Source organism: Schistocerca serialis, chromosome 6, assembly GCF_023864345.2.
Source record: "Schistocerca serialis cubense isolate TAMUIC-IGC-003099 chromosome 6, iqSchSeri2.2, whole genome shotgun sequence".
NCBI lineage: Eukaryota > Metazoa > Arthropoda > Insecta > Orthoptera > Acrididae > Schistocerca > Schistocerca serialis.
Genome location: NC_064643.1, coordinates 25,322,232 through 25,335,153, shown reverse-complemented (window position 1 = coordinate 25,335,153; position 12,922 = coordinate 25,322,232). Strand labels below are relative to the sequence as shown.

At 37.9% G+C, this 12,922-nt stretch overlaps 1 protein-coding gene across 1 annotated transcript in view; it reads left to right on the top strand.

Annotated features, from left to right (window-relative positions):
• Window positions 1–12,922, top strand: part of LOC126484078 (uncharacterized) — a 183,239-nt gene that overhangs the window by 142,949 nt on the left and 27,368 nt on the right. Inside the window, exon 6 of the mRNA XM_050107450.1 lies at window positions 2,792–2,970. The gene's annotated coding sequence lies outside the window, so the exon portion shown is untranslated. The remainder of the gene's footprint in view (window positions 1–2,791; window positions 2,971–12,922) is intronic.

Here is a 12,922-nt window from a genome sequence, read left to right as displayed (position 1 = left end):
TCTTCTAAGATAAGTCGTAACGTCATTATTGCCTTACGTGTTCCAACATTTCTACGGAACGGATGGGTTAAACATCATCATCAGTTATCTGCTATATTAGCAGGTCCTTTGCCTCTCCATTTTCTGCGATCCATTGCTTCCTTCTTAAGGCTGCTGTATGTTGTACCGTCCATCATGTCATCCAGTATCTGGAATCTCTTCCTTCCTCGCTTCCTTTTCCCTTCTACATAACCTTCTAAAACTGTTTTTATCAGTCCGTCATTCTTTCTTAATATATGCCCAATCCAATTTCTTTTTCTTCTCTTTATTACATCTAGTAACTGCCTTTTCTCTCCCACTCTTCTCAGTACCTCTTCATTTTTTACTCTGTCCATCCAACTTATTCCTTCCATCTTCCGCCATGTCCAGATCTCAAAAGCCTCCAGCCTTTCTCTGTCTTTTTTCCTCATAGTCCATGTTTCAGCGCCATATAGAAGAACACTCCATACAAGACATTTTATGAGTCTCTTTCTGAGTTCCCTGTCCATACCGCTGCAGAAGATTCTCCTTTTCTTATAAAACGCCTCTTTTGCCATTGCTATCCTTGTTTTAATTTCTTTTGTTAAACAAAAGGTTTCAAACGGTAGGCATCCTTTTTTATTTAACTAAGGCATTTGATTGTGTTGTTCAAAGAATATTGCTGCAGAAGTTGACCATTATGGAATACAGGGGGTAGCTCACAATTGGTTCACCTCTCATTTTAACAATACAGCAAAACATCATGATCCACAGTGTTGAGAATGTGTACAATGTGGGGTCTGAGGGGTGCGGGGGGGGGGGGGGGGGGGGGGGGGGGGGGGGGGGGAGGGGGGGTGCACCAGCGATCAGTGCTGGGGCCACTCCTGTTCCTTATTTATATAAATGATATGCCTCCAAGTATTACAGGTGATTCTAAAATATTTCTGTTCACTGATGACACCAGCTTGGTAGTAAAAGATGTGTGCAACATTGGCTCTGTTTCAGATAATGCAGTTCATGACATACGTTCACAGCTTGTAGAAAAGAAACTAATGCTAAATTACAGTAAGACTCGGTCTTTACAGTATCTAACAGACAATTCAACAAAACCTGACATTTTAATTTCACTGAATGGGCATGTGATTATTTAAATTGAACAGATCAAATTTCTAGGTGTTTAGACAAGATCCTGAATAGTTTACTATCTACCTAAAGACTTAATGGTGCCATTTGTGCTATTTAAATGGTATCTGAAATAGGTGATAGTTTGATACAAAAAGTCATTTACTTTGCTTATTTTTATTTTCTTATGACATTTTGTATTATATTATTGGGGAACTCTTCCCATTCTCTAAGGATATTTGTGGCTGAGAAACAGGCAGTTCGGGCAATAACTGAATCTATTGTCGACCCTTGTTCATTAGTCTGGACATTCTGAAATTGGCCTATAAATATATGTATTCTTTACTGTCATTTATTGTTAACAATATCAGCTTATTCCCAAGAATTAGCAGCTTTCACTCAGTTAATACTAGACAAAAGTCCAATCTCCATTTGGGTCGCACTTCGTTGGCTCTTGTGCAGAAAGGGGTGCATCCATTTTCAATAAGCTACCACAAGAATTCAAATGTCTTAGCAGTAATCCACACTCTTTCAAATAGAAACTGAAGAGCTTCCTCATGAGCCACTTGTCATGTTCTGTCAAGCAGTTCCTAGAAAAAATAAGCCGATTCCTGTGTTATATTGTTGATTTTGTTTACATAAACTTATGGCTTGTCTTTTTTGGGTTCATAAACATTTTATTTTATCTGTCAATACTTTTATGCTGTAATTTCATGTACTGACCAGTCCCATGACCTTAAAGATTTGTTCCTCAATTTGGTCCTACAAAACTAGTTGCTTAAAATAAAAAAATGAAAAAAAAAGTTCCTGAAGATTATGATTCCTGCTGACCAGTCAAATGTAGGCAAACTTTAAATTACTGCCTGTGGGTAGTTATGTTTGTTGCAAATTTTCTGTGGTGTCTACTGGGCGATGCACGACTGTGCTAATTATAGCATACTGTCATTAATTTATTAAGATGGTAATTTATGTTGGAGAAATGGAACTACACTAAGATAGTAGACATGTAGTACCACAAGATTTGATGTTGTTAACAGTGAAATCTAAGGGCTAGCTAATGTGGAAAGACACTGAATTAACTGTTATTGTAACAAGTGGAGTAGCACCTTATTCTGACAAAAGCACACTGGTAGACACACACAGACTGATTCCCTTCCTGGAGGAGGTTTTGTATGCTCATTGCTGACTCTCCTTAATTTTGTGGCCATAGCTTATCATAATTGCCCTTCTGACCTCTGATTATTCCGAAAATTTTGCTCAGTTTGATGTTGCTTATGCTGCTCTGGCATTATCTTCAGTTTTTTTGCCTCCCTGTTTATTGATCCTATTAATATCTGAGTGTTCACAGTTGGTGATGAGTCAGGTATATGTGAAACAAATTGAAATTCAGTCTTTGATATCTTTGAAGCTATTATACTTACAATTCCCTTATTTTTAAGTATTCTGAAATTCTACCTGCCCCAAATTGGCTAGTGTATTGTGACCTGTGACTTGGATATTTCCTAAAAACTATTTTATCTTTGCATGGCACTCAGTTAGAATATCAAAGTCGTCAAAACTGGTGAGCAGTTTGCAAGCAGGTCATTTAAATTTTGTCTCTCTGATTTTTTTCTCTAATAAAGACAAGATAATCTGACACAACTTTAACTATGTATTTAATTGTGTTTTAAAGGGGTCGAGGGCTGAAAAGATTGAGAAAGCTGGACATATGGTGTGGACCTGGCTTGGACAATGAGACAATAATTGCCATCAGCCGTGGGCTCCCTGCTTTGCGGAACTCTCTGTCTGTGATGCAAAGGTGCTCTCGGCTGCTGCCTTCTCTGAGATCTACCGCCTGGAACAGCTTGAAATGTAAGCACTGCTACTGACTTTGTAGTGTAGTTCAAACAAAATAACTGGCTAGGTGATGAAACTGTAACTGGTGAAGGAGTTGAGAACTGTATGAGTAATTCATAAATGTGATGATTGAAAATGTGTTAAAAATCATAAGTGCAGCCATTAAATGAAAACACATTGGGGGACATTAAAATTGCAACAGTACACAACTGGAACATGAGGAACATCAAATTTGCTTGAAGGGTACTGAATGTTTGGATACGCAAACAACTGGCATTTCAGTGTAACCCCACAGAGTAAGTAGAAGTAAATCCACTACCTTCTATATGTGAGGAAAGATTACACAGTGGATTTCACATTCAGAAATCACATTAGATGTTGTTTGTGAAAAGGTTGCATTATACCTCGTGTAAGATGGAGAAATGTCTGTCGGCACATGTCAGGATATGAGAGCAGCACGGTTGTGGCCTGTAGAGACTGTTGTTTATCAATGAATGATGTTACTGCTTACATCAGTCGAGATCCGACAACTCTACTGCAAATATGGAACCGATGTATACTTGCACCAAGAATGATCAAAAGTACTGTTTGTTAACAAAACCAAAACTCAATTATAATGTCCTCGGACAAATATCCACACGACTATATGCACATGTCAAAGAAAGTTTTGCATCACCCTGGTTCCCAGAACTCTTGAAGATAGACATTGACTGTGGATATTGTATCACAGACACAGTCCCTTTGACTGTTGAGAGGTGTCACTAAACCTGCCCAAAGGTGTAAACAATCCTGCATGAGCAGCACATATTAGATGCGAGGGGGTCCGATAGCCAATCAGTTCCAGTCATCTACCAGGAAGTAAAAGGTACACGGCTTGTGTTGTCTGTATTTCAATCGTGCCTAGACAGTCATGGTCGCAGTTTGATCACATCCCCAGTGTTACTTTGTGCCAGGAAGGGCTTTCAACAAGGGAAGTGTCCAGGCATCACGGATTGAACCAAAGAGATGTTGTTCAGATGTGGACAAGATACAGAGAGACAGGATCTGTCGATGACATGCCTTGCTCAGGCCGTCCAGTGGATGACCGCTATCTACGGATTAAGCCTCACAGGAACCCTGATAGCACTGCCACCGTGTTGAATAATGCTTTTCGTGCAGCCACAGGACGTCATTTTGTGACTCAACTGCACGCAGTAGTCTGCATGATGTGCAACTTCACTCCTGATGCCCGTGGTGAGGTCCATCTTTGCAACCGTGACACCATGCAGAGTGGTACAGATGGGCCCAACAACATGCCGAATGTACAGCAGTCCGGACCACTACGTCTGAAGGTCTCGCTGTATGGTGGTACAACGTGCAATGTGTGGTTTTCACGAGCAATAAACATCATTTCCGCCCTTTTTATGTTGATCTCTATTCCAATTTTCTGTCTTGGAACCGAAGTGATGCAAAACTCTTTTTTGATGTGTGTATAACAGAAATGTCTCTGCTGTGGACATCGTGTGTTATGTTCCTACACGATGAATCCTAGAGTTGCAGTAGGAGGCGGCGTGAAGTGTGGGGACGTTGTTGTTGCTGCTGGCATGCAACAGCTGATGTGCTGCCGGTGAAGATCGGGACAAACTGGGCTGAGTTGCCAGCGTGGAGTGCTGAGATGGAACTGCCAGTACTGCCGAATGGTGGCATTGCATCTGATCTGCTGGTACTGTCCGCTCCATAGCATGTAAATGACTTTGTATGGTTTTGTAATGGCTTAAATAGTCGGAGCAGACGAGTATTTGCATGACGCTGCAAGGCAGCGTGACTAGGCGTAGCGAAATAGTGTTGTGCTGATAGTGTTCTCTGCTGTAACAGGCAGACTTACAAAAGAACATTCCAAAATCAAGATAGGAGACGAGGTACTGGCAGAAGTAAAGCTTTGAGGACGGGGCGTGAGTCGTGCTTGGGTAGCTCAGGTGGTAGAGCACTTGCCCACGAAAGGCAAAGGTCCCGAGTTCGAGTCTCAGTCTGGCACACAGTTTTAATCTGCCAGGAAGTTTCATATCAGCGCACACTCCACTGAAGAGTGAAAATCTCACACTGGAAACATTCCCCAGGCTGTGGCTAAGCCATGTCTCCACAATATCCTTTCTTTCAGGAGTGCTAGCTCTGTAAGGTTTGCAGGAGAACTTCTGTAAAGTTTGGAAGGTGGAAGACGAGGTACTGCCAGAAGTAAAGCTGTGAGGACGGGGTGTGAGTCGTGCTTGGGTAGCTCAGTCGGTAGAGCACTTGCCCGCGAAAGGCTAAGGTCCTGATTTCGAGTCTCGGTCTGGCACACAGTTTTAATCTGCCAGGAAGTTTCAACATTCCCAAATGTCAATAAACGATCTCGATGAAACTTGGCGGGTGTGTTGAGGGGCCAAATAGTACAGTATATATTTTTTTGTTGGTACCTAATTTCACTATTAAGGGATAAAACACACCCTGAAAGACAATTTGGCAGTTTAGGTTTAGAAGGAATATCTTCAAGACAATATATAAAAAAATGTTTTTCGTATGAAAGGTCATGTGTAATTAATATTCTTGAAAACTGTGTAATCAGCTTCTGTAATAATTTGAAATTTTGCAAAATGCTGCCTACTGCAGTTCTATTGTGTTGTTTCTCAGGTGGAGACTGACATCATAATCATTCAGCAGATGTAAATCAGAAAGTCTTCTCACAAAAACTTCGAACATCGCCAACTGTATACTTCCCACAGCTGTACCTGTGCTGTCGATCCATTTGGTATCACTAGGTGAGGGTGAACGAGTTCTTTGTCTTCAGGTACGATGCTCTATATGGTTCTTTCACACTGACCACTGCAATAATCTAACAACAATACAGATATTCTCCCTCACTGGGAAAGAAAACAGCTTTCAAATATCTTTCGACTTGGTCGGGTGTTTGTTTGGTGACATTTTGATGGTATGACAAGGACATTTGTGGCTTCAAAAAGAAATTCTCAAGTTCTCGGACCAAACTCACCATTGTTTTCTCTTACAACTATGAAAAGGCAGCTGGTCAATGTGATAAAACCATTTAGAGCATTGTACATGAGGAGAAGGAACTTGTTCGTAAGGCGATCCCAATAGGCTCGATGGCACAGGTACAGCCGTGGGACGTATACAGCTTTTGATTTTGGAAGTGGTGTCAATCTTCACTTGTGAAATAATGAAATCGAGCTGCAGTCACTAGCACTAAACAACCAATTCTCTTCGCCAAGACTTATAGATATATTGAAATATGCCTGATCCACAACAGAATATTTTGAGTACCATCTGTGACAATTTGGAATCCTGCTGAATTTTGTTTTATATTGTCTTCTCTGTTGCGTATATTACAGGAAGAAATTTCATTCATTTTATGTGCATGCTGTAAGAAAACATGTTTCAAGAATTTCTTTACAAATTATCATCGTCATTATTTTCTACAATAATAAGTAGTTACTTATTATTTTCAATTAACAAAATACACACATGTGAAATGCTAAACGAAGAAAGAAAAGGAACAAGAATGTAAAATAACAACTGAAGAAATAAAAAAAATATAAGTGAAATGAATAATTTGAATTGTAATGAAAGTTTATATATCTTACAAAGTAAAATCGAGGATGGAATGTAACAATACCAGAGAAGGAAAGTTGCGGAGATGAAGAGTCGCGATAGGCACAGTAAAAAGATTCACACCATCATAGCTTTTGGCCATGAAGGCCTTTGTCAGCAGTAGACACACATACACATACACACACGCACACAAACACTCACACAAACACAACTGGCACACACGTCTGCAGTCTCAGAGAGCTGAAACTACACTTTTACATATCTTAATCTACGTTGAAAATACTCTGACAGCACACATTGTGTACAGCTTCTTTTCAAAAAATTGTATTTCAGAAACCAGCTTCATTGCATAGGGAAGCTTGAAAGCTTCTTTAATTTACTTTATACAAAAATTTTCATTTCTCGAAATTAATTTGATTTGATTTGATTTATTATTGGTCCAGTTTTATCTTACATCACAAATTGTGCAATTAATATTGGACAGGTCAAAGATAAGTTACAATAATACATAGTATTAGCAAAATAGTAGGCAAATTAAAAATAAGTACTTATTACAATTAATTTTGTTACATATTTAGAAATTCTCTGGCAGAATAGAAACAGTGCTTTATTAGAAATGCCTATAGTTTAGCTTTAAATATTGGATGAGTAGCATTTTTTATTTCCTCTGGTATCTTATTGTGTAGTATTACACCAATGTTAATTATGCTCCTCTGATAGGTGGTTGTTCTGTGATATTTTTGATGTATATATGATTTCCCTCTGGTTCTATGGTTGTGTACATTTTTGTTCTGCAGCAGTTTATCTTTTTCACTATGGACTACCACCTGAAAACAGGCAGTTTCATAAATGAATAAACTTGGAACATTTAGAACACCAAGCTCTGTAAAATGGGGTTTACAGGACTCCATCTTTTTAAGGCCACAAATTATTCTTAAAGCTCTTTTTTGCATTCTAAAAACCTTTACACTGTGAGTTGAGTATCCCCAGAAAATGATCCCATATCTGATTAGTGAGCGGAACTGTGCATAGTATCCCTGCAGTACTGTTGTTTTGCTTGTTGTAGCCTTTAAAATTCTTAGGCCATAGCATACAGATGATAGATTTCTACACAAGTTATTTATATGTGTGTCCCACTTTAAGTCTTGCTGAACCCTAAGACCCAAGAATTTTTTGACACTTACATTTTCTAGGGGATCATTTTTTAATTGGGCTTGAATAGACATTTGATTACTTCGAGGAATTAAATGAAAATCGACACACACAGTTTTTTCAGTATTTATAATGAGTTTGTTTTTTTGTGAACAACTCAGAAAGTCTTTTCATAGAACTTTCTGCTGTGGACCGCAAAGTTTCTGGACTGGATCCAGTGAGCAATATGCTGGTGTCATCGGCAAACAGGATAGTTTTTGTGGAACTCATATATTCGACTAAGTCATCCACATAAATCGAGAAGAGTAGTGCCCTAAGATTGAGCCCTGTGGTACACCATATTTTATTGGTAATTCGCTAGATAGAAAGGAGTTCTTTCTTGTTTTATTCATTTTGTTGAATTCATACTGAAGTGATACTTTCTACCTGTAGTTTTTTAGGTATGGACACAACCAGCTATGTGCTATACCTCTTACTCCTCGTCTTTCTAATTTTTCAGGCAGAATGTTATGGTCCAGGATTCAAAGGCTTTTGATAGATCTAGAAAAATACCTGCAGCTAATTTATGTTGATCAAGGGATTTTAAAATGCAATCTAAGAATTCGAAAATTGCAGTCTGTGTAGATTTAGACTTTCTAAAACCATGTTGTTGTATTTTAAGAGGTGCATATTTATTTATAAAACTTAAAAGTCTGTCATAGAAGAGTTTTTCTAGAATTTTTGAGAAGGAACTTAACTGTGACACGAGTCGGTAGTTCGATATTTTATCAGAAGAACCTTTTTTAGCAGTGGTGAAACTTTTGCTATTTTAAAAATACCTGGAAATACACTAGTTTTTAAAGAGAGGTTGAAAATTTTTGCCAAGGGGTTTGCTATGTTGTGAGCACATGCTTTTAATATGAAATCAGGTACATTATCATGACCACTTGGCGTTTTATTGCTTAATGATTTAATTTTGCTTATAATTTCATTGGGGTTCATTTCATAAACATACGTAGAAGCAGCCGAGATCACTGACTTGCCGGAGAAACTTGGGACTGGTCCTTGACAGTTTACTTGAATCAGGTCTTCAGCTAGTGAAGTGAAGTATTCATTGAATTTTTCCACAACTGAATATGTGTCTGTGACTTTTGAGCCTTCTAGTGTTAGTGATACATTCTTTTTCTTTGGCGCTGAACTACAACTTTCTTTCTTTGTAACTCTCCACGGGGATCTCATTTTGTTAGATGAGTTTCTTATCAAATTGTCATTCCACATAATTTTTGCCTCTTTGACTACTATACCATAGATTCTTTTGTAGGCTTTTGAATAATCTGCGAATTCTTGGCTTACTCTATATTTCTTACAACAGTAGTGCAGAAATCTGTTTCTCTCACTGGAAATTTTTATGCCTTTAGGTACCTGTTGCTTATTATTCTAAGATTTTACTGTTTTTGCTACTTTTGGAAACGCTACATTAAAATAGAAAGATGCTCTGAAAACTCATGTACATGCTATTAACATTTTTTGAGTGGTGATGCTTTCCCAGTTTTCCTTCGTTCTAAACATAATAAGCCAAATTACCTTTCGGGGCATGTATCACCCCTTAAAAGTGAAACTGGGCACAGACAAAAAAATATGAATCACACTATTTTTCCCCTCTACACACCCACGTAGTTTCATCAAGGTTGTTTATTGACACTTGGGATTGTTCTCGGGACATTCACCCAGCAGCAGTAACCGGTGTGACCATTTCCACTGGCAACATGTAGCCAATCAGATTTGCAGAACGTGGTATCCAACGCAAAACTTCTATTTCTTTGCACCCACACTGTGAGTATAATTGTAAAAAGGGAGAATAATCGGAGAAAGGAATATAGGTGGTTGGTACATAACTTCTCTGTAAACGGTTTAGTTGTGGAGGTTTTTTTCGTATGTCTGAGACGGACTTCCAGATGTTACTAAATATGAAAGCTCAGTACGACATACTGAGGGTTACAAATTTTTGAGAAGTTGTAACCCCTGCTTAATATCTTTCTGTTAGATTACACTTTTAGCTACTGAATATTCTTACAGCTCTTTAATGTACATGCATAGCATTTCAATATCTAAAATTAGTGTAATAGACCCGAAAGTGTTGGTTTGTTTACATCCTGCAGGAATAGCAGTGAGTCATAGGCATGCCACTTCAATACGTTCAGCTCTTTTCTGCCTGATTTCAAGAAGGGACATCTGCTAAATTCACGGAGCAATTGTGACCTCAGATTGTGAATTCTGCTGTCCAATTCTTTATCCAAAATACCAAATGGAGGTGCGAGTTGGCGAACTGCATCACGTTTGGCAATGTGGTTTTTGTAATCAGAGAATGTAGAATCTTACAACGAATGTCTTTCACGAAATTCTTCAATTAGTTTAATCAATATCATTTTTTGTCCAGTCTATCTTCACACACTGCTACCAGCTGATCGCCTGCACCCGAGACGTAACACGGGGAGCCTGCCTATGAACTGTGCAGGGATTTGTGCTGCGTTTTCAGTGAGCGAACGGATACGGGCACGCTTGCCAGGATAGAGTATTTCTTGGAATTCTAGCACTGATGTTTCAGGCACACGTTTAAGCGACAAATCTACTTGCTGAAGCTATTGTAGTGTGCCCTTCTCCTCGGGGTTCTGCCGTGAAAAATATAAAATAAAAAATCTGATTGGGTTTGGAATCTTGGTGGTTTCAGTTACGGATAAGGCGGACTTCGTATTATTGATTGAGATCGTGCTGTAATTTGACCGTGCATGGCAGAGCGGGTCGGTAACACTACAAAAAGCGACTGTACGGAAATAGCATCAGAAACTAATTGAAATTTACCTTATAATCTTGTTCGACACCCAGTATTAATTACAATGTAGTCATCATGGCTGTCATCCTAATTTCACTTGTAGGACGACCTGTCTTTCACTTTTCTCCGTCTGTTGAAAACTTCTTCAAGTTGCCACTGTCATGATCAGTTTACAAATTTGATGATAACCCCCTCAAATCACTTTTGAAACAACCACACTTTGTAATGTAATTTTAATTTCCACCCAAAAGCACATTTAACACATCGCCGAAAAATACACGTCTTTCGTATCAAGACAAGAGAGAGAGTCCTCAATTAGTTCTTAAAAACAAAAACCTACGCAAGACTAAAAGGACGAACAAAATTATTTATAAAAATCGGTCGCTGGCGCAGCGCTCTTCTGCGTGTGCGATCTTTGTATTGGCGGAGGCGCGGAAGTCAAAGTACCATTACAATGCCTCCTCTACTGACACGCTCCGCAAGCGAGCGTGGCAGTATAGAAAATTTACATAGATACATATATATGAGAAAATAAGAAATTTACATATTACAAAAAATATTTCTGAGCACAATGCTCTTTGCATATCAGTCTTTGTATACAGTCTTTTTGGTGTGTATCTTCTTTAGGAGTCGTAACATTAATGTCTTTGAATTGCAGCGTATTATCGTTGCTTAGCACAGCGTTTGAATTCAGTTCACATGATTCGTGTTTAGAATGGTATTAATTCGAACAATAGATGTTTCTATTATATTGCTCCAATGTCTTTAAACGTAGTATCAGATTCTGAGTGTGTGTGTACTGCCTGGATCTCTTGCGTGTGACTTGAAGAAAATCCAAAGTTTGTTCAATGTGTCAACACGAAATTGTGATCTCCAGCAGTCAAATTTTGGTGGCGTCTACCGGGGTATAAATGGTCAATGAGGGCATAGGAAACACCTCACTGCCTAAGACAGGTGATGAGCTTGTCTTTTACACCAACCTGAAGACCTGCCGGCTTCCACTACACCATACACTTCAAGGTATATTGACATTACGTAAATATTGCTTGACCAGTGTTCCATCACGTTGGTTTCTTCTTTGCATTTTCAGTTCCATTTATATGAATCATGTGCTACATGCACAAGTCCTTTGCAGCTCATTAACATCTACTTAAAATACATTTCTTGATATAGTAAGTACATAAATATACCAATATTTACAATTAATCATTACATGAGATAGTTACATTGTTGTCGTATAGCACATATACAGAATTAAATGAAAAATATAGTAAATTTTTACGTTACATTCAATATCATTGTGCTGACATGTGAATTACATTCAGATTTAAATATACATTTTATTTATTTTATTTGTTAGCTCATTCTTTTTTTCTTTTCTTTCCTTTTTTTTCCCTTTCGTTACACTTGCAACATTTGAAGATAATTGTGGCAACTCGCTAGAATATTCAACTTAAAATTCATCTTGCCTCCTGGAATAAAATTTACACATATTTCAAGCTTCAAGACAGCCCTCTGTAGGAGGATAGGTTCATGGGATGATTGCTAACTACTTCATAAATACTAGTAAAGTCATCTCCTACAGTGGACTACACAAAATAAAATATGATAAATAAAATACATGTTAACTTAATATAATGTATGTAAAAGTTCCTATACCTAATACCGTTTCTAAGTGTGGTATCCCCACTATTGCTGTTTCTAAGAGTGGTATTCCTCTATTACCATTTCTAAGAGCGGTGCCCCTCTAAATATCTTAGGATCCTAAAAGTATGTACATCAGTGTGGTAAGTATATATATATATATATATATATATATATATATATATAGTTCAAGTCACTCACTCATGTTCCCATAAAGTTTGTGTAGTTCATCTCCTTCCTTTCATGAGTATCAACCAATATAAATAAATGTTTTACTTAATAAATAAATAAATCTTCTTAGATAATTGCTGCTGCGTTCCATGCTGTATATCCATTCTGTATTTACCTTGTGGTACCTGTAAAATTCTATTCATAAATAAATATGTGTGTATGTCTCTCCATACTGTCAGATAATCACGAATTATATAATGTCAAATATTTCATCAACATGTATAAATTTTTCTAAGGGAGGGATGAGAGTATGAGCCGCAACCCAGGACTGACGTTTTGTTTTCTCCTTATTCTCCTTTCTATTTAATGGTGCATTAGTTCAGTTCAGTAGAGGAGCTTTAATTATGTCATTAGATGACTGCTAAATATGTTCTCTTAAATAATTCTTCCAATCTGAAGTGTCAAGCCTACATAACTCCAAAAATTTCATTACAAGTTCCCATTAGATTAGTGTTAAAGTGTTATAGATTTAAATCTACTGGTATATTTCCAACAGTGGCTGCTGTAAATAATTCTTTCCACATAAATCTATACTTTCACCTTTAGTTA